Here is a 25,286-nt window from a genome sequence, read left to right as displayed (position 1 = left end):
GGAACTGAGGACTTCAATAAATGAGACGTGTTAACAACAGAGAAAAAAACAGTCTGGTGTGAGGCCGAACAGAAGCATTGATCGCCAAGACAAATGTCAGGTGTTCTGTATAAGGGAAGAAAAGTAAATAATGAAACTTAAAAAACAATCTGTAATAGTGCAAAACTCAAAGAGGGAGAAAAAATAGTAAAAACTCACATTTTTTAAAACCAAGCTCTCCTGGAACATTGTAGGACTCTCCAATTTTCTCCTTGTCTGCGCAAATGAGAAAGCTTTAAGGCAGAAGCATAGGCTGCCAGATTTGGATAGTTAAATGCAGGACTTAATCTCAAGGAAGAGACATTGTTTCACAGAAGATGGCATTCCTCCACAGTATCTTGGACTCTAGACCTCATGGTGATTGCAGCCTCCTGCCTTTAATTGCTTGCCTTTAACTGGAGTTGTTTGACAACCTATGGGACTCCACAGATGCACAAGGGAACCTTAAAAAAAAAAAAAAAATCCGGTAAAATTAAGGGACTGAAAGGCTTTGATGTCTTAAGTGGTATTTCATGGTCTGATCCTGAGGCTTCCAAATCCTGCATTAATTTCTGTCAGGAGGATATACAAATGTCTCTCTTTACCTAAAAACAGGATTGTGTTTTTTTTAGGCTGCAGTTGTTGGATCTTAAAACGGCTGTTACTAGCAGATCAAGAAGCTGCCAAATGAAGAGTCCATACTTTTCATTCATCCAAAACTGGAAAAAAAATAAAAAAAAAATTCCTACTGTCTATGTCGTGACGGGACACACAGAAAATCTATCTACATGCAAGTTGTTATTGGTCTGTTTACAAAACCCATTGCATGATTTTATGTTACATAGTACTCTGGCAGGGAATTCCTTAAAAGTAGTCCACATACTATTCATGTCTGCTAAGATTTCAGTCTTCAGTTTTATCTTTTTTTGTCCTTAGGCAGCACATGGTTGTTCTTTGCCATTCAACTTCAGGTCACATCAAGTTATTTTATTTCCTGTAGATGCTCTCTTCACTGTTCATGTTATCCAGATTTTTTTAGTGGTTATCCAGCACTTCTAAGATGGGAATTAGCTCTGAAGCATCAAGTTAAAACACAACTAACACGTCTTCCAGAAAAGGTACTCTTAGAAATTAATTATGGTCATAAAGCTGCCAATTCTCTTTCCTTTCATAACGTTCAGTCTTATTGCTGAGGCAGAACTGATCTCTACAGCTGAAGTTCTTCATCTTAGTAATAGTCCCTTAAGTCATTCTGTGGTGGTGGTCATATTCTCTATTGGCCTAAAAGTACAAACCCCACAGCCTATTAAAATGTGTCAAATATTTCAGTGAACGTCATTAGAAGGTTTCCACTAATCATAGCTGTGGTTGTGCTCTTAAAGACTATATGTGAATTGATTGAAGGATAGTGTTAGAATTGGTCAATTCAAGAAAGAACTGATTATACTTTGTCCCAATTGAATCACTGACCCTAGAGATGAGAGAAGTTTTACTTTCTTTTGAGAACGAATCTTTACTGGAATGTAGTTTTTAGTCATTAGACTTTGAATATTGCAGTGTTTAGTAATTCTCTGGGCTTTTTCAATATCATATTTATATTATATGAAGAAATAAATATACACTACATATAACAGAAAAAAAAAATACTAATGATCTTACCAAACTCCTCATGAAGCTGAAGTCAGCTAGAGGGAGATAGAGAGGTCATCTTACCTACTCAACACCAGAAACGCATACAATTATTTTAGGTAAACATAACCGCATTATGTGCCTTGTAATTTGGGTAAACCACCTACCAATCAGAGATCTATGAGCAATGATGCACGGTGTAAGGGTTAAAGCCAAGGGCAGGGAACTAAGGTGATGTGCTCTCCGTCTCCTGATGAACTGTATGACTTTCGGCAAATCACATACAACTGCACTTTCAGAAATGGCCTCTAATTTTCTGTTCTACTTTCCAAGTATCCTTAATTCATTATGTCAATGACTTTAGGCAAGAGGATATAAATATTGGGCCAGTGTCTGACAAAGGGAAGCACAGAAAGATAGGGATAAAAAAATACTTTGCTGTTTCTTTGCTGTCCAGTTTTATGATGAAGATGTAACAATAAATGTTTAGTAAGCTCAGCTGCATTTGTAGAAGCTCAGCTCCCAGGAAAACCTAGGGAGGTGCAATTCGCTGTTTACTACTGTTAATGAGAATATTTGAAACCATTTATTTTGAAAGATGCAGACTTTCAGGAGGAACATGATGTCTACCAGCTGGGACCATGATGCAGCCCAGAAACACCTGATGCTAGCAGAGAAGCTCAGGAAGGGAGGGTGCTCTGGGGAGGCCTATCAGAAGAGGGGAAGTAGTGAAAAAGAAAGCACAGCTTTATCTTAGGTGTTGGTGTGGAGACTGGGGGCTGAAGGTTATAGAAAGTTTGGATGTTTCTTCTTGGCTGTTTCTGAAGATGGAGGCGGGGGCTGCATTAAGGTAACGGGGCTGAGCTGTAATAAACCTGTCACTAAACAGGAGCTTGAGGAGGGGTTTGCATTGTGGGGTGTTTTTGTCTTTCGGCTGCTTGGAAGGGATGATCTGCCCAGGGCTGCTGAGCTCAACTTGGTTGTAGTGGCTGAGCACGTACTGAGGAGCTACATCTGTGATATGAGAGCCACAGCTTCCTGGGTCTGAGCACGATGGCAGTCTGTGCCTTGTCCCTGGGACACAGCTGGATGTTGGCTTTCTCTTGTGCTCGGGGAAGCAATCCTGCAGGAAGGAAGCTTGCCTGTTGTGCCTTGAGCCTAGGGGTGGTTTCCCATCCACCGCTGCCTTGCCTTGTGTGTAGGGGGGTGGAAGGAAGGGGACTTGAGAAGGAGGGCATGGCTGGCTGACATGGTGAGGAGCTGTTTTTTTTTCTTTTATTATTATTATTTGTTATTATTTTTGAGCTCCAAATCTTACTATTTTGAAGCCTCCTAAAGCTTGTTGCTTTGATGACTGACTCTGAACACCTGAAGGGGAGCAGTTCAGTTGCTTGGCAGTGCAGCCTGTGAGAACCTGGGGCAGAACAGCCTGGTGCACTGTCCTTATTTAGTGCTGTGACTGGGAGCTGAGGGGCAAGCAAAGCCATGAGCAGGACATGCGGCGTAGAAGACAACCTGCGCAGGTACAGAAAGACTGCAAGCAGTCTCTCACTAGAAGCATTCAAATAAGACAGCCTAAGACCCAGTGTAAGTCCTGGTGGAGCAGTGTCATGGCTTTGTAGGCTTCAGAGCAGAAGTTCGGCTTGATCCATGCCTGCTGAACACAGAGGAATCTTTCTGGTTCAACATCACAGTGCCAAACTACCCTCTTTAGTGAAATACTTGCTGGTAATTAATGGCTTAAATTGCCATTGACTATCCTGTGGTACAGGGAATTTGTATATGTCCTAACAGCTTTCTAATAAATTGAGATTTTGGAGAGGGAGTAATTGGGCAGTATGCAGTATCACTGTTAGGTATTTCCAGTAGCGAACTGACTTCTCTTGATCTGTCAGCTGGTGTTTACAGCCTGGAGGATCAGGCCCTTATTCTGATGCATGAAAAATTTGGTAATTATAAACAATGGAGCAGCTGGGGGAAAAAAAACAACAGCAGTATGCCTCTCTGAGTCAGGTTTGCTTGATGAACGAGAAGCTCCTCCAGAATCAACCCTCTAGGACTGGGAGTTGCAAAAGTGCCTGTGGCCAACATTTTCTCCCCCTCTTTTCCCCCCATTCTTTGTTCTCAGTATTTGACAGTCTGGAGGCTGTGTTTGTAACAGCCCATTAGCTTTTTGGCTCTCAGCTGCTGAGATGAAGCTCACCAGAATGTAGAACAAAACCACAAAACCCTGAAGCATGAGGAGGAAGAGGAAAAAGAAAACCTGGCATGACAGCATTCCTGGATTAGTGTTTATCCCTGTTGAACTTGGAGTTAAATGGATGGGAAGGGAGGTCATCAGTGGTAGGCAGTCTCGTATGCACGGGAGACTGAAAGATGGTCAAATGAAGATATCCAGCTTGCTTTTCTACTGCGTATCGGGTCTGTCTTGTCCTGTTGATCTGAATGAACTCACTTCTGTGGGGAAAACAGAAGGCATCCATGATACTTCAATAATAAGTTACTGTTCCTCTGTACATTGATCAAGATAACGCAAAACCTGCCCCACTATTCGATAATACCTTGAGCTTTTTTAATGCCCAGTAATTTTGCTGAATCCTTACAGTAAGATAAAACATGGGATATAAAAGACACAGAATTTGTGTAATGTATATATAGCTTTTGCCTCGTACCTCCAGACTGATGATACACGTTGGTTCAGGCAACGGGTGTCCACGTGGATGCAACAGCACATGCTGAACTTTAGTGACAGGGAAAATAATCATAGCTCTCCTACTAGCTGCTGTAATTTAGCACTGCATAACAGCACTGCTCTACCCATCTGACCACGTATCTGGAGGAGAATGAGTGACACCACCATTGTTTGTGTTGTCGTGAAATTGTTCAGCTACCACGGTAGTTCAGCTGCATAATCAATCATTTCCAACAATTAAAACAATGCGCTTAGTTGGCAGCTGACAACCCGAAGTGGCAGCTGCCAACTTCTCTGGCTTGTGGATTTGTGGGTTTAAAAATTGCACGTGGATGGGAGTCACCCGACGTTTCTTTCTTTGCATAATAACTTTTCTTGCTGCATCTCAGAAGTGCTCATCAGAGGGCACGACAGACCGGTCAGCACAATTGTTGATGCGAGATTGTGTTAACATGAAAGCCGTAACTTTTGTTAGTGGCACAATAGCACTGCTTTCTGCGTTTCTAAACGAGATGGATAAAGAGGTTAAAGAACAGCTGTGGTAACTATTTTTATGACTGGCTTCTCTTTCTAGTGAAAGAGGATTAGTTTTATGCATTTTCAGTTTCTAAGGAATATTTGAGTGTTTATTTATGGCTCTTGGTTTAATGTTTCAAAAATCGCTTATGATGAAGAGTTGACACATCTTGCTGCCATTCATCTTTGGGAATCTCTTTTCCTGGAGTAGAGTTGCTAAAATTTCCTGCCCTCTGAAATGGTTTCAGTAGAGCAGCTATTTCTACATCGTCTTTAATGTATTTCCCCAGGTAGTCCAGCACCTATCTGTATTACGATGCTTTTCTTCAGGAATGGCGACGAGCAAATATTTGGCTGGAAATCTTTCTTCTTTGTCCTCTTGCACTTACTGATGTCTTACCTACGTGCTACAAACGTGTCAGGCTGGGAGGTGTGCGTGGTGGGGAGGTGGAAATCTGTAATAGGATTCTGCAGTTTGACTTCCCAGCTTCGTGTAGTATCTTACAGATTTCCAAAGGCTACGTGTCAGGCTTGTCGCACTTCAGCAAGTGTCAAGTCAACAAGGAGCTCAAGGAGAACTTGGTATCCTATGCTAGACGTAGCAGTGACTTAATGAAAGGCAGGCAGGAAGATGGGATTGAAAAACGTTGGGTGGGGGATGAGGAAATGGTTGATATGCCTCTGCAATAATAAAAGGTGCGTTTACACTAATGTTTTATAACACTGATGTCTGCTTTTTAGGATAGAGAATGCTTAGTGTCTCACTGCTTGCAGCATGTTGAGGAATGCTTTTAAGCACGGTGGGTTTTGCAGTGGTGGCAGCGGACAGCAGAGATTGCCCTGCAGCCGTTGAGCTCGGTGCTTGCTTTAGGACTGAGACAGAGCCCTGCTTGTGTGTGAAGCTGTGGCTCTCCAGCACTGCCGGAATCTAAACCGGTTCCTTACAACCAATAACAGCACTTCTAATTATGAAAGTAGTGTAAGCAAATCTCACACTGCGGGTCATAAATTAATCACAGACTTGGGGAATACTTCTTTCCTTCCTGCTCGCTCATATGCGAGAGTGCACTGTGCTGAATGCTGTAAAAGGAGGAGTGGTCCTTGGTTCACAGGAGCTGAGCAGCTGCTGCTCCTCAACGAGCAGGTACTGGGTGGGAAGGGCTGGTAACTGCAGGGCGCACGCTCACAGCCTGTGGTCCTACACCTGTGGGATCATTAGATCCTATCTGTTTTGACTCTGCTGCACAAGTGCAGCTAGTGGAAGGCTTGTGGCTGTGCAGGTTTCCATCTAAGGTGGCTAGCTTTTTTCTTTTATGTGCACATATTTGGTCTCTTGAGGCTGCCTGCGCCATTGTAACCCAGATCACTGGGTTCGTTCTTTAAGACTCATGGCATATGTATTCCTAAGGGCAAAATCCAAATGGAAAGCACCTTTTTTCTTCTCCACAACTTTTTTGACATCTCTCTTTCACATTTCTTTTTTGATTTCTACAGTTGCAATGTTCTTAAAACACTATTTCTCTTACTATTTTTCTTTTTTTTTTGTTGGTAGGTTTCACTTCAAAACTCCCTAACTAGTTAGGTTTTTGATCATGTAGCACCTGTAATTGTTCAGTTACTGCAGATGCTTACAGAATGAAATCAATGCTGCAGAAACACATGGTGATAGAAATCAATCTACTTATGTTATTATCTGCCTGCATTTCAAGGTCTACTTTTCTCTCTTTCCCTATTTTAATGGAATGGTTTGTAAATTGGTGTGTTGAACTACCTATACATTGATTTTTAGACTTACTGAATGTACCTCTTTCCAAGAGCTTCCTTTTCCCTTGTCTTAACTGTGTTAAGCTTCGGGCATTTACTTTTAGTATATATTGAACCTCAGTGTCTACTTACTTTGCCAAATGGTCTTTATATTCAGTGGCATGTCTCAAATATTTGTCCTTTAAAAACTAGGTGGACTCTATTTTAACTTGCCATTTAGTTTGTAATCCAATAGAGTATATTCTCCCCCAAAGAACAGTGTGTTTCAAAGAATAGTAAGGACTTAGTGTATTTAGTTCTACCTTCTTGCGACAGCTGTTAGGTGTGAATTGAGGCATGGATGAGATTTTTGCTCTAAGGAAGCGAGAAACAAAGCTTCTGTTCCTGTACCTACAGCCTTGTGGGCAGGCTCTTGAATCTTGGGAAGAACCTCATTGCCTTGGTCCTTTAGCACGCATTTCTTTCAGGTGTTGGGATTAAGTAAAAGCCATCACAAAAAAAAAAAAAAAAGGAAGAATTGGAGTAGGTTGCAAAGAGGATTGTTTCTCAGTTGTATTCCATTCATCTCTTCTGAGAGGTTTTGGTGGGATCTGGTAAAGAGCTGCTCTTTGAGTGAGACATGATCGAAAAGCAAGAGGCACCTAGTACTTAAGAAACAAGAAGGGACTTTCAAATTAAAGAGAAACAAGATAAGGAAAAAAACGACAACAGGAAAAACAATATGGATGCTGCCTTTGCAGTAAATGAGTTGGCAGAAGCTCGAAGAAGAACAGGTGTGATAAGGACGCTTTTTTTTCCGGAACACATCTCTACAGTGTCCTGTGAATCGGCGAGCTGTTTGAGACTTGTTTTGCTGATCTGGTGAAGAGGGGTCCAAATCATAGATGCTCAAGTTTATTATCAGCATTATAGAGGATCTTTGAGGTCCATTCTGTGGTGATTCTGTGATTCTTTCCTTGCGATATAAACGGTATGTTGAAAGCCCTTTTTCCTGAGTGAACTGTTCCTGAATGTCTGCTCAAGGCATGGGGGTTGAAGTATTTCTATATTTTTAGCTCTCTTCTATGCTTGTGGTTGTTATATGCTAATATGTTTGTTTCTTTCCAGCCTTTAGAATATTCATTTCACAAAGTCTAAAATTTGACACCTGCTGTAGCTTGTATTATCACTTTCACCCTTAGAAACCCAGAAATTATTAAGGTGGAGTAATTGCTATCCGATTATATAATAACTACTTTAATCCAGCAATCATAATATGATTTAAAACGAACCCTTTTGTGCAATTGATTTTGGAATAATTACTGTTATATTGTACTTCTGCAAGAGTTATTCTCAGTTAACCACTTGAAAATAATGTGCTCTACTTATTGGAAAAAAAAATCTGGTTATTCCCCAAAGCTCAATATTCTTCCCACATCTGTGCCTCAATTGTTGGGTGGTGACCTGAGCCCTTCTGAAACAGGCTCCTTTCTGTATCCACTCTAGGAAATATCAATTGGCCTAATTCAGTGTAGCCTTTTTTATTATTTTTTTTTCCTTCTGAAATAGGGATGGTGTATGTTTGTCAGTTATGTTTAACAATGAAAGAGGTAAAGACAAGAGGAAAATATTTTCTTTCTTCCCTCCTATCTGGACACTTTCATTCGTCTTCTGTATATATATAAAGTTTCCTAGCAAGGCTGTCAGATCAGGATCTGTCCATCTCTTTGAAGTAAGACTGACTAGGAGGTTGTCCCCACGTTTTTCTTATTGCTGTATTATGTGGTTCTTCACAGGTTTGTGGTCTGTTGACATTTTAGGTGCTGAGCACTTGTGTAAATCTCTACAAAAATGGAAGAAGAAACTTTTACCGTGTTTATCTGTAGAGCTCTCGTAATCGGTGATGGAAGGAGATGTTGGCAAGTGAAAGATTTCCAAGTTAGCAAGGAAAATAGTCAAACTAGTAATGAAAAGGAAAGGTCCTTGAATTTTCTACCCTGTCCTGAGTGTCTTGAACTGGGCAGTTGCACAATGTAGGCTGAATGAAGAACAGGGAAGGAAAAGACTCAGTGCTAGTGAGTTCAGTGGAAAAGTCAGCATCTTGTGCTTCTGAACTCTTACATCTTGGTGGAAAAGGAGATTTTCAATAGGGGAATTGCAGGCAATTTACATGTTCTCAGCTTTTTCTGAATCCACAGATGATCTTCTGTTGTGGCCCTTTTCCTCCTGTGCCTCTTCACATGAACTACCAGCCAGTAGAATTTTTGCATTTTAATATTTTTAAAAATATTTTTAATAGTTGAAAAGTAAAGCTGAAGATGGTATTTCATACTGAACTGTGTGCCTTATCTTAAGCACAATATTATATCTCTGTAGTCAGAATCTGCCGTGCACAATGCTGCTGCTTACGGTGATCTGCATGGATGTACCTACATGGAACTCAGTAACCGGTGTGACTGCAGAGAAGTGGGACTTAAAATATTCTTCTCGGTTGTGTTGGTCTTGCAAGCTATTGGGAAATAATAAAACAAACAAGCTAAAAAGTCACTTAGTTCTGAATAATGCCTGCTGTTTAAGAGGTTGTAGCTCAATAACATTCAACACAACTGCAATTTACAGTGGTGATTTTAACTGGCGAGAGTACAACTGCTCGGGATGGAAACGTGCCAGCCAGGGCAGCTGCTGCTGGTTGGCGGCTCCTCGGCTGGCTCTGGTCGGGGAGCTGGGCTGCTTGCAGCCACCTTCTCCCATGTTGCATGGCCAGGGAACCATATGCTGGTGTCTCATGCAATTTGTGTGTGGTTCCTCTCCTTTTACCTAGTCTTGAGAATAAGGCTTGTCTCAAAATACTCGTTATACATCAGAGTAAGAAAGCAGAGTAAATGACAATAAAATGTCATGTAAAGATTTTTTTTTTGCATATGTTTTAATTACTACATTCTCTGTCTGGAAATTGCACAGATGAAGAAGATTGTTAAGTGGAAGACAGTTAGATGAAGGATATGTTGGAATGAGTGACAAGGCGTTATTCTTACTGAAACACGTATTCAGTGGCAGCATTTATTTGTTTGTTGCTAATAACGGTGATAAGCTAATGGCTCTTTGTGGAAGACCCCAAATTAAATCTCAGATGTTCTTTATGGATCACCTTTGGAGTGGTTACAGGAAAAGATAGTGCTTAAAATGAGATCCAAGTTCTTAACAGCTTTAGTTGTACATATATATATAGACAAGATTGTTGTATCTCTTCAATGAGCTCAAACATTCAAAAATTTCAAAGCACATGAGCAGGCTGACAAAACAAAAGTGAAAGGCTGATAACCATGTCTTGTGTTGATGTTGCTGCAAGCTTTCCCTTGTTCCCTGTAGTATGAGGACAGAGTAAGTAATTTACAAGACTCACGTTAGTCCTCCTGGCAATGCTAAATGGTTCTTTCATGACTTGATAAGTTTCTTCTGGGAAGAGCTTTGAATGCTTTTGGAGCTGTGGTGTTGAGGTGTGTATTCCTTTGGTCTATCTACTTTTAAATGTGTTTTACCCTACCCTTTTAAGATGTGTGGTTACGCATTTCACTATATCTTAAAGGTCATGCTGAAAATTCTAATTACTTGAGTAAAATATGATGTATTTTAAAGTACAGTTCAACTTGTTATTGAAATGTAAGGCAGGTCGTTACTGAGAGTGTAAAGCAAATGCTAACTGAGTCGGAAGTTGCGTTGCTTGTACTTCTTTCTTCTGCCTGTGTGCAGCAGAAGAGTGATGCTAAGCTAAAGCATGTAATCCTCTTTGATAGACCTGCCTGTCCGCTCAACCCATGTGAATTTAGTGTTGTGGCAAAGTTTCTGGAGCAGGCTCTCCCTCGTTTGTATCAGACTCATTCATTTGTGTGAGTGTTGGCATTTCCATGGCCGGTGGGCTCAGATGGACCCAGTGGCAGGCCTGTAATGGTCACTGCATCTCTGTGTGCTGGTGACTGCTGTCTGGAACATGGTCAGTGTCTTGGGGGTCAGAAAGTCTTAAGCAGGACACGTCCCTAATCTTAACTGCTGTGCTGGGGTCACTGCTAGAGAAAGCATGTTTATAGCTTGAATATTTTATTTTAGTGTTGCCCTCCTGAAGGCATCTCTGATTTCTTCAGGTTCATGGGCTCCACAAGACTCCTCCTGATTCCTCTGCTTCAGGCAGAGTTCCCTGACTCAATGCCAATCTTCCCTGACGGTGTTTTTCTTCTACATTTGCATCGCCCTTTGGATTTTATGTCTGATCAGCACCTTCTGGTTTTGGCACTTTCTTGAGACCCTGAGGAAGTTTGAGGAATGGTGTGTGTTTGGACTATTTTCCACTGTTTCCTCCTTAAAATCCTTCTATTAAAATAAGTTATTTATAGCAGAGCTCTTGAGCCAGGTCAGCCTCTAGTGCTTAGAAATGCAAAGCTGCTGTGAGTCCATATCGTCAGTGGTTCTCTTACATGAAGTGAGGAAGGTGAGCAGCAAAGAGCTGCTGCATCTGCATGGACCACCACCACCATGTAGCGCTCCCCTGGAGACAAGCCCTGGGACATTTATAACACCTCTTTTGGCCTCTCTTTGGCTGTGGATTTCCTGCTGGATTTTCTGCTTCTTGGGAGAGAAGAGCTGTAAGTTATCTCTGTGTGACTGTCTTGTGTTTCAGACTTTTTTCTTCAGGAAATCTATATGTGAAGTAAAAGTACATGTCTAGGCAAAAGCAGTGTATTGATGTTCCAGATCACATTGCTGCAATTTTCAAACGAAGGGAATAAATCCAAGGCTTGAATACGTGCTCTAGGATCAAAGCTTTCCATCCTGTTTTCCTCTTTGCTTTTTTTTATTTTTCCCAACCCATTTTCTAGAACTATTTACCATTGCAGTCCTTCCCCTGCCTCCCCTAAGTTTTCTTTCCATTTTTTCCCTTAAAATAATAATAATAAAAAAAAAAGCATGGGGGAAACTTGCTCCTACTGAGCCCAGGAGACAGCAGAATACTGTAAATACGTCTTGATAACAGTAGTTCCTTCTTTTTCCATATTTAAAAAAAAATGGAAGAAGATGATGTGTGGGTCTCTTCTCTTCGTTTTAACTTGCATCTCTTTGCTCTTTCTAACCTTGGGCATCTTTCCATCACTTAAAGAACTTGAAACTGTTTACATTTAGTGCAAAAATCGTCAGACTCAAACTTCTGACAAACACTTGCGGTTGACCTGGTGATGGAGAGAGAGTCTGCTGGGGGAGACTGGTGGCAAGCAGGGGCATTCGGGGTCCTCGGAGCACCAGGGAGCACCTCTCCAAGGGAGGTTCTGCTGGGCCGCCTCCAGCATAGCCTTGGCTTGAATTTAAAGTGGCTGCTTCGTTCAAAAACCCAGCGCTGTGTTGGCCAGCATCCCGTACTCGAACTGCCTGCAGAACAGTATTGTTCAGATGCTGTTCTCCAGCAGTGACCAGATGCACCTACTGAATAATCACATTTGGATTTTATTGCTTCATATTTTTAACTTAAGCCCTAAAACGCTGAGACAGCTAAATGTGTTCTGAGCCACTTCACGAATCCCAATCATTCAAACATATGACCTGCGTTCACTTGGTAAGGATATACTCTTCAATGTTTTTGCAAGAAAAACATGATTTCAACAGTATTTTAGGCGAGGATTTACAAGATTTTGTCACTAAAAGATGCGTTTTTATGCTGCTTCCACAACATGACTTTCATTTTATTGCTAAAGTGGTATAAATTCTGCTGTGAACACTCCCAGTCTGCTAGGAAATGCTTTTTTAGGAAGAAACAACTGTAGCTGCAGTCCTACACTGATGCTTTAGAGGCCCAAGATGAGCTGTGTTTAATACCTGACTATTACGAACAGAAAAGCGAGGAAGGAAATGTTGTTTTGAGTGACTGTGGATTTCATGTGACGTCGCAGAAGATAATGTCAAATAGTGACTAATAGGACTAACACGTATCAGGATTATTTGAAATATCAAATCAGGGTGACAGTAACAAATTGTCCTTTTATGCTATCTCTGTAGTTAGATGAAGTGTTGCCAGTCACTGCAGTGGTATTTACAGAGGGCCGTGGAACTGCTGCCTTAGCCGAGGACTTGTCTTAGAGCTGCTCATCGAAGGACTTGGGAAAGGGGTCCTGAGCTCAGGTGCGAAGTGTGCAGAGGTGGGGTGTCTGTCTCTGGTGCTGCTGTAATGCCTGGTAAGAGTCCTGTTTGTGCCTGGACTCATCAGTTCAAATGAGCTTGTCTTCTGAACAAACAGAAGCATTTTTCCTCGCTGTGGTGCTGGAGACCTTAAAGGGAAAGGTGTGGAGGAAAATGTTGGAAGGTTCCCACACTACGTACTGACTGCATGCCTAGTCTTCTATTTTGAAGAGGGATGTAGATCCCTGTGTTCAGCTCGTCCCCAGAACTATTCAGGTCTTCAACTTCTTGTAGTCCATGTTGAAAAAATAGCTGGTGACACGTCCAAGTGCACCAGTGGCTCTCTTTTTTGTCTTCCCCTTCCCTAGCTCATCAGGCTGGGGATGGCAGTAAGAACTGGCAGCAACAAGCACCGCTTGCAGCACCTCAGGTTTCAGAGATCTCAGTTGTGCTGAGGGTATCAATAATTGTTTGTGGTGGCCTTGGACTCTACAGTCAATTTGTTATTGATCTTCTAAACCAAATACCTGTCAAATATCCCCCAAAGCCTCTTGCTCATTCCACTCTTCCTCTTCAAAGTTGCATAATGGAAGGAGAAAACTGCTGGTATGAGTTCTCATAAAACCTGGGGCCCTTGTAAGAACTGATGGATTTTTTTTTTTCTTGAGCTAATTTTAAAGTACTTTGTTCTGAAGGAATTAGTTTTGGCTGTAGTTTAATATTTTCTACAGACAGAAATGGAAAGTAGGGAACTGCCCAAAAGGTATTGTCCCTGGCTGCCCCGCTGGTACCCGAAGAGTCACCAAGGGTGCTGCTCAAAGGAAATCCAACGTCAGCTAGATTCATCTTGGCTCTGGGCTGTGTGGGAGGCTCTGTTTCTCTGCATGAGATGTACAGACCAGGGAATAATGATATAATTCCTTCATGAATACTTCTTTCAGACTTAAATATCTTTCTTCTTTCCACCTTGGGTCCATAATTTGCCATTTTTGCAGCTATCTTTATGGTTGCGGATACTAAAGAATTTGGTGCTCAATGACAAATATTTCGTTCTTTATTTCCAAGTGATTTCCTTAAAGGTGGATTTTTTTCTTATATATGTCATGTCTTAGAAGTGAAATCATACCAAATACAGAGCTTTGGATAGTGTTTTAATGTGAGTAGGTCTGAGGCTTATGTAGAAATCACTAAAGACTTGTAAGGTTTAACAGGGATCAGGCAAGAAAACTCTTACTGATTTATCATTTCAAAATATTCAGGAAATCAATCTAATCTGACTGTAAGTTCAGAAAAATTGCTTATTCATCTTTAATCATTCCTTATGATGAAATCAAAAAAAATGCATTTTATACTGCTAAGGCCTTGTAAATTAGTTTCTCTGCAATTTCCCTGTGAAGATGCAATGGATAGATGATAAACTCTGTGTTGTGATGCCACAGTAATTGCACAGTTCTGAAGTCTTGGTTGTGTGACTGCAAATAATATCTTTGCCTGTACTTTCTTGACATACTGAGTTTGAAGAGCTCCTGTCTCCAAGCAGTCCATTGCCATGCTGAGATCCGTTTTGTCAATGACTACGGGATGCTTCACTCTGTATGCATATCTGTTGGGAAAGTGCTAATTTTCCTGGCAAGTGAAGGGCTGAACATCTGCCAGTCTTCACTTCCCAGGCAGCAAACAATGCGAGGGAACCACTTTCCGTGCTGTTGAGGTGTCAATACTGTCACACTGCATATTAATACTGAACGGGAGACGTGTTCATGATGAAGCGCTGAATGGTCAGTTTGCTAAACTAGGTAGCCTGATTTTGTCAATCAATTAAACCTTAAATTAATAGTAGTTCAAAACAACCCCAAAGAAACAACTAAATTATAGATGTGCAAATGAATGAAACGCAGAACTTTCTGCCTCAGTCAAAAAACCAACAACCGCCAACCCAAAACTATAAAACACCAACAACCAAACCCAAGGAACAAGACCCCAGCCGTCCACCTCCAGTATTTTCTTTAAAACTTCCTTTCCTACAGCTTTCGCTTGGTTAATACATATTCATAATGAGACTGTAGAACATCTGTTATATTTGGGAAATAAAGGAAGATGAGGTTGTTTAGGGAGAAGGACTGCGAGGGAAACCCTGTCCAGAGAATACCACCCAGCTGTGTAATCAGGTTTCATTATTGCGTGCATAATGTAGCATTAGGTGTGGAGGAAGACTATAAAAGCGAGTTAAATGGTAGCAGGTTCTTTTATAGCTTGGTTAATGTGACATGTAACCACTGTTACAAACCTCATTGAAAGAGAAGAATCCTTTAATATACAGACTTTGCCTTTTCTTTAGTCTTTAACCTACTGACACTTTCACAATGCCATGCTGTAAAGGAAGTGGGCTCCCCTCCTTCTTGCATAGTGAAGGTTGGGTGTGAAAAAAACACCTGCATCTGGAGAGGATGGGTGAGTGGTTCCCACTGCTGGCACTGGATTTTTGGTCTTGCTTCATCTTTATTTTGTTCTTTCCTGCTAATAAATAATGAGCATCAATGGAAGCAGGAGAGCTAGAGCAGTATTGAGTGCTTTGCAAATCCCCATCTTGGCCTGAGTGACTTAAGCGTGCTATCAGATTTTTACATTTATAGAGAGAATTCTTTGCGTAGGTCCATGAGAATACATGCTGCATGGCAGTGACTGCAGCTGGACTCAGGTTGTCCTTGGAGCACAAGTCACTTTTCTGGTGGTAATGTTGCATGTTGGCAATATGAAGGACATACGTTCTTGTTACAAGTACTAATCAATTGTAGCTACTACCTATTCGCCCCTCTGTGTGTGTGGAAATGCGACCACTTTGGTTTGGGGAATTTGTAGAGTGCGTGTGCTTTGAAGTGAAGAGTTTGCAAGAAAAAATGAGCTGCACCTATGAGGCTCAGGAAAGGAAAGTATTTGCAATTTATTTAATAAGGTGGTTAATACAAAGCCTTCCTTTCACAAAATGGCAACGAGAGTTTCTCATTTTAGTGGTGGGTGGAAATGTAATTACTAACTCCCTTTTAAGTACTGCAAGGGGACTTGTCTGTCAAGTCTCCAGGCCAGAGGTACACCAAGCAGTAGAGAACGGGCAAATTAAACAAAAACAACAGCAAAACAGTCAAACTATCTGGCTTTTGGAAACCCTCCCAATACTTAATGGATGTCAGTTACATGCCAGCAAAGGCCTTTCCAGAGGCACAGTTCTTGTCTGAGTCTGGTGAAGGGCTCGGAGGAGATGCTTCTGTGTGTCCCTGCAGCTGATGCTGTGTGAAGGCTTCACACTTCTGTGCTGCAGGTTGAAATGCAGAATACGTGTCTTTGATAAGATAGAAGGATGTAAACAGATCTGGATGAAGCTAACCATCTTCTAGGATACTTTTCTTCTAAGTTTCTACTAGCATAGAGTTGTCAATAAGAGTGCTGCTAGATGGAAAAAATGATGCTACAGCAGATTTACCAGTGCTTCGCCAACATTTGTTTAAAGTTGCTTAAATAAAATCTACTTATCTTTTGCCTGTGGCCTTCCTTTCATGTGCCTCTCGCATTGCTGCCCGCCTCAAATTTTGTGATGAATTTTGCTGGTGGGCTTGTTGGTGTAGAGTCTCTGAAAACTTAATTTTTTTTTTTCTGGTTTCCTTGACCTGGGGAATGGAAGGAGTCAAAAGGGAATGGAAGGAGTTAATTTAACTTCACGCCTTTACCTCAATTGTTTTGCTTTAACTCAATTTATTTCATTAAGAGCCTAACAGTGGCATAGATGAGATACATGAAGCCTAACTAGTAACTAAACAAAGCTAACCAGCACAGCTCAAATATTTTTTTAATAATTTTAGTAAGATAGGAAATACTAATCCTTGGATATAAAACAATTATTCTTTGTATTAAGATACTGTCCTCTATACGTAACAAAATGTTGCAGGAGTAGCTGATAGAACAGGGAAGGTTAGGCAAGCCATTTATACCGAATACTTAAATCTTATATGGCTCATCATTATCTCACAGTATCTGTGCATTAAGCAAATGCATCTGACCTTGAGCTAAGCCCTCTGGTTCAGGATTTTTCTACTGAGGTGCATTAGGTATGCATGCTGCAAGTAAAGAGGCCTCAGGGACAGTCCAGCTTACTCTTACGGAGTTTCACTTCGTCGAGTAAATGGCATCGTCAACACTGTTTTGGAAGGTATCTCAGGGTCTAAGCCATGATTTCTGCGCTACTGAAGCTGAAAAGGATGTTGATGTTAACAAGAACAAAACCCCGCGTTGTGCTGTCGCTGTGCAGGGCTGGTCACAGCTGTGGGCACCTCAACGTGTGGCAACACGACACCGTTTCCAGCAAGGAAATGCAACTTCTGTCGATGATGTACTGAATCTGCAATGCCAATACTTACTGGGAAGATAAAAGGGTTCCCTCCCCCTTCTGATTTTAACCAAATAAATAATTTTGATGGGAAAATAAGATACTGTAGAGTTCTTTTTTTATTGATTTCGTTTCAGCTCATACGTGACCTGTATTTATGGAACCTGGGGAGGAATTCACATAGAGCAAGCTGTTCAATCTGTTTGCTTGATCAATTTTTCCTCATAAGATCTTAAGAAAATTGGTTTGCAAAATAAGGGAGGCAAATGAAGTTGTCAGACAGAAAGGGGAACCCTTCCCACATCTAAATTGTTTTTTAATAAGTTTTTAGAGTTTTTAGGATTATTGCTATTATAGTAAAAAATCACAGTGAAATATGAAGGAAATATATTTTCTAGTGATCTCTCTCATATGGCGAAGCAGTTGCTTTGGATATTTATACAAGCTTTGGAGTTTGATCCTTAGTTTAGTATTAAAGAAATAAAATTGCTGAGCCCTGCCCCAGTGGATCATCTTGTTCTCAAATTATTAAGATTGACAGTGTTTCTGGTAACTCTGAAGCATAAAGCTTGGGCTGTGTGCCTTGGCACTTGGGTTTGTGCTCTGCAAAGTAGATATCTACCTGGGGATGCTCACAGGAAGATGGGAAACATCCCTGGGCTGTTTTTCATGAAGGCATGTTGACTAATTTTGTTACCTTGAGGAAAATGTTTTGCATTAATTACCAAGTTTGTGCTTAGGCAGCTTATTTAGGAGTGTACTAATGAAATGAGCATGGCTGCAAAAATCCAGAAGTGTAAGAACCTTGCTGAGCTTAATAGGTTGTAATTTAAAGACTTGTTTTGAAGCTGTGAAGACTTACCATGTCCAAGAGTTTGTGTAAGATGCTAACAGCTACCTGACAATCTCCAGGTGCTTCACAGGTGCTTTATTCTTGAGATATTGCATATTGAGCTCCTATCTTGAAAAAGAAAGCCACAACTCTCAAATGAATGTTATGGTCTCAAGACAGGAAGAAAATCTGAATGTGTCCTGGCCCTCAAACTTGAGGTGTGTTTTTCCTGGTGTTGTTGCCGTAGCCTTGGGCCAAGGTGTCTGCAGGACCTCCTTGCACTACAAATGACCACTCTGTGGTTCTGCTGTTGGAGCTGCGTTCCCTTACACACAAAGCCTTGGCGATGCCCAAGTTCTAGACCAGGGGTTATATAATCATTGCTTATCCACAAATAGTGACCTTCCTGAGAGTATTTTGTGCACCCTAAAGCTCCAAAGGAGCATCTAACGCAGTTGTTGTCCCTGATCCAGGCTGCACCATGCACCACTCTCTGCAGCCGTGCAAAACCCTTTCTGCAGCAACCCTGACGTGGCCGGAGTGCCCCGTCCTCACCACTGTGGTATCTGAATCTTCATGAGATGCTTAGTGTGGGCATTGGTTAACGTGCTAAGGGATGATCCGAAGCCACAGACAATTCATTGCCTCTGAATCTTTTGCTTCAAAGACAGTAATTGCTGCTGCTCCGAAACGTCTCCTCGTGGCAGGCAGCCAGGAGTGATAACGCAGCACTGCACCTAGCGCGGTCCCGAATGTCAACACGGGGAAATGCCAACATTAAACATAAGTAGGCTCTAGCACCGAGCTAGGCTCGCATTTTCAATTCTGAAGCCTTTAAAAGGCCCAAGGTGGTACTTTTATGAAACTTGTTTAATAAATTTAAAATATTTATTAGAAAGGCCCACTGAGATGTTACAATTAAAAAGGAAAGTCTGATTTATATGGATGATCTTTTGATTAGACGTATGCTGAACTCTCTGAAAGTCGGCTGGTGAGCAGGGCATTGCTAACAAGCTTTTCATGTTGAAAGCTTTTGATCCATTACGGTATGAAGCTCAGAAAGCTGGGTATGTGAGGCACGTGACTTGCAGTTGGTGTTTTCCTTGGGCTGGGAGTGAGAGAAGGATGAGTTATAACAGGTGATGCTATCGCTTCAGCTGAACTTTAATTTGAATAGCAGTTGAGGTATTGGAAAAATCTGCTAAAATAATAGAAATATTACCCTTGGAAGTAAGGAGGAACAAGGAAAGGGGGTTGTTACTTTCAAGGGTTTCTGAAGATTAATGCTGGGACGTAGGGAAGAGCTTTTTGTAGCATGGTCTGTAGATGTTATGTAATAATGTTGAAGTGAAATATAATAATCAGTGTGCATTATTGTTGGATATATGCTCTACCATTGCAGAGTAACTTACATTGCAAACCTGAATTCTGTGTCTGCATGGAGGCTCTTTATATAAAGTTCAGGCCTCTTTGGATGTATGGCATCTCAGAGCCTTTTCAAACTTCTTTAATTCAGTAATAATTATTTCTGACTTCTCATGGTCCTTAAGATACTTCTTGTATTTGAGGGTCTGTTCCTAGCAGTATATATGGAATGTAAGAAATTAGAATTAAATAGGAAACTTTTGAAACTGAAGTAGACTTTAACATTTGATCTCTATTGTTCTTCTAAATTTCCACAACAAGCTATAGAAACTCCAGGGGGGGAAAAACAAACAAAAAAACCTTAAAGTGAGTGAATCTCCTTTGGAAAAGTTACTCTTGAAGATTCTCTTCCAGAAGGTTTTCTGTGTGGAGGGTTATTCTGATAAGATTAATATCCTTGTGTTATGGTCTTGTGTAGCTTTTAAGTTGCTATTAATGCAATTAACATTTGAAGTTGAGAAAGAAAAACTTATTAAAATATATAGTTCTTCTACAGAGGAAGTTGTGTGTCTATATTCCTATGTTCATCCTCTGCATGTACATGGTGTTCATTTTTAGGATGTGATATAACTGAAATGCATTTCACTAGGCCTTATTTTAGTTGCTTGATTTCCCTTCAAAGTCAAGTGACAGGCTGTGATGAAGCCTGAATTTAAAAAGACGAAAACAAAGAAAACAGCCTCTCTTTCCCTGGTTGCTCATTCTATCTCTGTGTCATTACAGATACTTTTAAAATCCTATTTCACCCCTGCTGAGCGGAGCAAATTTAAACAATCCCACTTGGTAGAGAGCCTGGGAATAAAAAAAAAAAAGGCCAGTATGTCTATAACAAATACTCCATTTATTAATATGTATGACAGCAACATAACACTGTAACGTGAGCAATATAAAAACAGCTATTGTTTCTCACTGTTCCTCATTCAATCTCTTCTGTTAGCCTGTGGCTTACTGTCAGCTCTTGTGGAGGGCGAAGGGTTTCTCCCTGGTGGTGTGGCTGATCTGGCTCCCCTGGTGCTTGGTTGTCCCTTCTCCCCTGCTCTGTGGGGTGCTGGGCTCCCAGGGTGATTCCCCAGCCCCTCTCCGGCACCCGGCTCTGTTAAACTTAGAAAAAAAATTTTAAATTTTGATGGAAAAATGAAAGAAAACGTTGGGCAAATGCCCCAAATCCCCCACTGCTGAGCTGTGGCCTTGCATACATCCATCAGCCTCTGCCAACAGCTTTTAGCTGCCTTGTGGTAAATCAAATGAAACCTCTTTAACTCACTTTGACAGTAGAAAGTGCCCTGCTATAGAGGATAAATGGGAAATACGGTGTTTGCAAGGAGGGGGGTGACAGTTGAGGGACACCTGGCTTTTTGTGATCAGGGTATGCTCATGCAGAGAGCAATGGGCGGTGCGGCCTAGGGGGGACCTGGGCCTTCCCATGCCATTTGCCAGGTTTCCAATTTAACCCATACAAATACAGAACTCTGGGTTATAAGTGCGGGGTTTTCTGGGCTCAGCCGCCATGTGGCAACCAGCAGTCATGAGGTGATGTTGGTGAGCAGAAGCAAACAGCGAAGGCCAACACGTTCACCAGGGGTTAAACTGGATACGCTTCTGCAGCAGGGGAGTACCCATGGGTGAGGTGTGGGGGGATTACAGAGTCCTTGGCCTCATCCGTATGAAGGAACTGAACTTCAGGAGAAAAACCTCCTTCTGTTAGAGGCGGCAGAGAATCGATCAGGCTCACTAGGCCAGACTTGGGCCTTACACCAGGGCCTGCAGCTGTTCCTTTCTGCTGGAACAATAATGCTGCCCGTGTGGAAAATGAGTTCGGTGTCATCCCCTGATTTAGATATTGTTTGTTAAATCTTTATTCACTTTCTAGTAGTCATTTTTGATAAGTTCTCCAGAACATGTCATCTGTTTTTTCAGTTTAAAAAAACAAAACAAAACACTTTTTTTTTTCCCTATAGAATATCCTGAGTTGGAAGGGAAACACAAGAATCATCAAGCCCAACTCCTAATTTTAACATGCTTTTCTTTGGCCTCCTGATTAAGCACCAAACTATCCTGCCCCCCAACCTGAGGCTATAATAGTGCAAATCTAGAGGCCGTGAGAAGGGAATAATGCCACTGTGACTGATGGGTGGAAGACGTCTCTGGCTGTCTGTTCAATATCTACTTTAGCTTTATAAATCTGGTTTTAGCATCTGAGAGAAGCCAGTCATTATTTATTGTTGGCCTAGATTTATGTGTGGTATTTTCATGTGAATCTGGCTTAAATACATGTGCTATTTTTAAGAAGTCCCAAGAGTGTATGGGTTGTGGGAGAAAATGGGAAGGATGATCAAATTAAAATTGAAATTGTAAAATGAAGTGGATAAATGTTAGAATTAGGTGACATGCATAGAAAAAATCCCTGTAATTCATCATGACACGATCCATATGGATGCCTTACCTAGTACTCCTGAGAAGCAGTTAGAAACTCCCTGAAGTCTTGTTCACTTTTGTTATACAGTTTTGTTTTTTCTTTTTAAATTTACTCACTTATATTTACTGAATTTCTGGGTTCTTTTCTTATACGTGGCAAAGGAGGCACCCTTGGAGCGTACAGGAGAAGTTTGGTTAGAAGAGGCTGGTGGGAAGTACAGCGTAGCCTCAAAATGTGGCTGATGGGTGCCTCTTCCATCATAGACAAATGCACATTAAAATATGTGCCTGGAAGCTGTTTGCGAGTTCTGCGGAGTGGAGATGCTCTGGTAACACAGTTGACCTAAAAGTGCTGGGATATCAAACTAAAGCTATTTAAATGAGTTTCTAACGGGTGTCTGGCTGAATAGATGTTAACTCCATTTTGCTTTTGGGAAACCAGGGCATGGAGATGACAGAAGAGGAGTGAAAGGTAGTTTTCTGGAAAAGTTGGACCCTGAAACTTCACAGTGTCTGAGGAAAAACGGAACTTTAAGATTGTGTTTTAAAGTCTTGTTTGTGCCTGCTTCACTTAAGTGATGACTAATTTCTGCTCTTTGGTAGCCTTCTGCCTTGGCCTTGGTCTCTGTTCCCAAGCCTTGCTGGCACCTCGTGTTGTGGCCGCTGGATCCTGTGGCACGCTGTGCTCTGCCTGACTTTCTCAGAGACAGCTGGCTGCTCTTCAGGGGGCCTTCCAAGATGAAACATGCTGGAAAAAATAAGTATTATTGTTATTGTGCAGCTATCGTGGTTATGAATGTTTAATTTACAGACTACTGGCTGTGGCCAAGCTCCATGCAAGGAACAAGAAAAGAAAAGGAGTAATTACATGCTGAAATGCCTGAAAGCCTTCTCCAAAGCTTTCTATCCTATACTTGTCAAAGCTGTGCTTTTCTTCTTAAGCTGTGTTTATCGTTAGTTTATCAAGCAATTGAGCAGGATGCTAACCGGATCAACCGCCATTAGGACCAGACAAATACGGAACGTGTTTGCTTCAGGTTTTTCATCCTGTCCCCTGGTGTGGCTTACAGATCTCATTTGGGTTTCTCACCCGGTGTGGAGGAGCTGGATCACTCCACAACGGGCCTCAGTGTGCCCCATAAATATTCCAACATGTGCTTTTGTCGAATCAAGACATGCAATTGTCTCCAGTATTTTAATCACATCTCTGGATGTGCCTGAAGTTTTGCCTTTCTTTTAGGCTTTTTTAACCTTCCTGAAGTGAGGGAAGGTGGTTTGTGTACGTTGGATGTGGGGTTGTTCAGAAGGGCTGCAACTTAGGCGCCGTGGAGCATTGCACAAAACTCAGTGTGATGGCACTGAGGCATCTGCGGATCCATGGAAGGGGATGTGAGCGTTGTCATGTGGGCAGGGAGAGGGAAGGTGCTGCAGCATCTCTCCCTTGCGTGGTTGTCCTGGTTTCAGTTAGGACAGAGTTAATTTTCCTCCTAGTAGCTGGCAGGGTGCTATGTTTTGGATTAGAATGAGAAGAGCGCTGATAACACGCTGATGTTTTAATTGTTGTAGAGCAGTGCTTACACCAAGCCAAGGACTTTTCAGCCTCTCTCTGTCCTGCTAGCGAGCAGGCTAGGGATGCAGCAGGAGCTGGGAGGGGACAGACCCAGGACAGCTGACCCAAACTGGCCAAAGGGGTATTCCATACCATCTGACGTCATGCTGAACAATATATAGGGGTGGCTAGCCGGGGTGGAGGGGGGGGCCGGCTGCTCGGGGATAGGCTGGGCATCGGTCAACGGGTGGTGAGCAATTGCATTGTGCATCACTTATTTTGTACACATTATTACTATTAATACTATTATTATTATTATTATTATTGTTATTCTTTTCCCTGTCTTAATAAACCGTCTTTATCTCAACTCACAGACTTCACTTTCCTGTTTCTCTCCCCCGTCCCGGAGAGGGAGGGGGGAGGGTGAGCGAACGGCTGTGTGGTGGTTGGCTGCCAGCCGGGCTAAACCACAACAGTGGTCTCCCTTGCCCACCTCCCCTCTCCCACCCCCATTCCTCCTTCAGAGCAGACGCCTGCTTCCAGGTGGAACAGCTTCACAGCACAGCAGCTTTCAGCTAGTCCTGCCCTCGTCTTCTAACATATATTTTAAAGATAACCCTGAAATACACCTAGTGAATGCAGCTGTGGATTTTGGTGGGCAACGTTGTATCTAGTGTCTACCATATGATTTATTCCCAGCATAAGATCTCATTAACTTCCAGCAGAACGACAGGCTGGATACTAACTCCTACTTCTGAGATTTTTATTTTTTTTTTTTGGTAGGTAATATCTCACTGTTTTCTGCCTGCTTAAGTAGGTAAGGTTTCAATATTGTTTAACGGAGGAAAAAAGTCTGTTAGATGCTTCAAAAATGTCGTCTTCACTTGCTTTCTGTGTTTACAAACTTCTTTTAGTCACAGTCTGGATACTGCAGGGGTTTTCCTGAGAAACCTGGATTGGTGAGGGGGCTCTGAGAGCTCAACCAGAAATGCATTTGGTCAAGTCTTTGGCCCCTAGCCTTCAGGAGATTTGACAGAGTGAGTTATGAGCAATTACTGGATGTTTTGAAAATGTCTGCAGTTGCTATCCCAAGCATTGTTCTGCAATATCTTAAAAATCAGACTCTTCACAGTACGGACAACTAAGACTATACGTGAGCTTTGGTTGTGTTTGTGGTGTCTCGCTCCATCCCCCAAATTGTGTGGTCAATGGCTCAGTCTTGTATCAAAACAATTTAAGTAGAAAATGAAGACTGATATTCTCTCTGAACTTCTGGTGAGCCGCGGTGTGAGGCTGGCAGCAATCTATTTTTCAAACAGCGAAAATGTTGCAGAACAAAGCTTTATTTGATGCAAAATCCAGAAGGATAATATTGTGGATCATTTTAATAATTTTAATTTTGTAATGCTAATGAGGTTTCTATCTATTCCTCGGTTTTATTTGGTGGGAGAGTTGTAAATTAAGGAAGGCAGATATTAGAATTACAAGGGCAATCATGCTTCATAATCACCACCCAGCAGAGGCTTTTATTTCAGCAACGAGCAGGAAATATTCAGGACGGTGGCAGTAATTTTATTGCTTTAGTAGGCAGGTCCAAATTAACCAATTATAGGCCTACAACAAAGTGAAACTCACGGTGGGAGTGCATCAGCTGCACAGCTTTTGCTGCACCCCAAACCGTGATTCCTAAAGCCTAAGGCAGGATTCCTGAAGGCACTTCTGTTCCTTACTTCCATCCTAAAGCACCTGGATTTGGGCACCTGTGATAGTCTTGTTTGTCCCATATTTGTCTTGTAAGATTTTCTTTAATGCATTCGATTAGAAGAAAACTTTATGCAAGTCCACGTGCTCCTAGTGCAACAAAGATTTCTAGGGGAAGAAATATGGCTCTTTAAATCAGAACTCACATCTGTTGATGTAGCTGCTTTGT

At 41.7% G+C, this 25,286-nt stretch overlaps 1 long non-coding RNA gene across 2 annotated transcripts in view; it reads left to right on the top strand.

Annotated features, from left to right (window-relative positions):
* Positions 1-1,652: 1,652 nt before the first annotated feature.
* LOC121074845 overlaps positions 1,653-25,286 on the top strand; it is a 77,330-nt gene continuing 53,696 nt past the window's right edge. The window contains exon 1 of one of the 2 annotated variants that reach the window (XR_005822565.1): positions 1,653-2,497. This is a non-coding gene — a long non-coding RNA (uncharacterized LOC121074845). The other variant, XR_005822567.1, reaches the window with a different exon arrangement.

This window comes from Cygnus olor, chromosome 9 (genome assembly GCF_009769625.2).
Source record: "Cygnus olor isolate bCygOlo1 chromosome 9, bCygOlo1.pri.v2, whole genome shotgun sequence".
Lineage (NCBI taxonomy): Eukaryota > Metazoa > Chordata > Aves > Anseriformes > Anatidae > Cygnus > Cygnus olor.
This window is presented reverse-complemented; position numbering and strand designations above follow the sequence as displayed.